A 1,020-nucleotide genomic window follows, 5' to 3' on the forward strand; every position below is an offset into this window, starting at 1 on the left:
GACTCATTATATCATTATTGAAAACACAGCCACACTACACTCCCTGATTGGCAATTCCTCACTCACTCCTCTCCTCCCTCACTCACTCACTCACTCAGTCACTCACTCACTCACTGGTCCTTCCTTCTCCAGTGTTCTTCTTTGCATTTCCTTTTCTGCAGTTGTCTAAAATTTTCATGTTTTTTTTCCTTTCTCCTTTTTCGTTCTTGTTTGGTTTGACTTATTTTCTACATCGATTTGTATCACCATTTTCTTAGGGCCTATTTTGTAAGTTTAATCAGGTCCACATCGTCATCATCACATTCTCTTTCTCTCTCTCTCTCTCTCTCTCTCTCTCTCTCTCTCTCTCTCTCTCTCTCTCTCTCTCTCTCTCTCTCTCTCTCTCTCTCTCTCTATCTCTATCTCTCTCTCTCTGTCTCTCTTTTGTTATCAATATTTTTACATACAAATAAACGCAACGACGAAGAGGAGGAAGAAGAAGAAGAAGAAGAAGAAGAAGAAGAAGAAGAAGAAGAAGAACAAGAACAACAACAACAACAACAACAACAACAACAACAACAACAACAACAACAAGAGAAAAAAAGAAGACGAAGAAGAAGAAAAAGAAGGAGGAGGAAGAGGAAGATGAAAGTGATACCAAGGAAGTAGAAAAGTGATAGAGAGAGAGAGAGAGAGAGAGAGAGAGAGAGAGAGAGAGAGAGAGAGAGAGAGAGAGAGAGAGAGAGAGAGAGAGAGAGAGAGAGAGAAGAATGAAGAGGAAGAAGGATGGGATGAAGTATACGAGCTTTTGATGAAGACAAATGAATATATGCAATGAGGAGGAGGAGGAGGAGGAGGAGGAGGAGGAGGAGGAGGAGGAGGAGGAGGAGGAGGAGGAGGAGGAGGAGGAGCAAGTAGAAAGCAGTAAAGGAAGGAGAGTAAGAAATGAAGGAAGGATTAGCGGAAGAAAGGAAAGATAGAAAATTTTGAATCGGGGGTGGGCCTTAAAAGGGGGGAAGGGGGGAAAAGGGGGGAAAAAGG

This window comes from Portunus trituberculatus, chromosome 41 (assembly GCF_017591435.1).
Source record: "Portunus trituberculatus isolate SZX2019 chromosome 41, ASM1759143v1, whole genome shotgun sequence".
NCBI lineage: Eukaryota > Metazoa > Arthropoda > Malacostraca > Decapoda > Portunidae > Portunus > Portunus trituberculatus.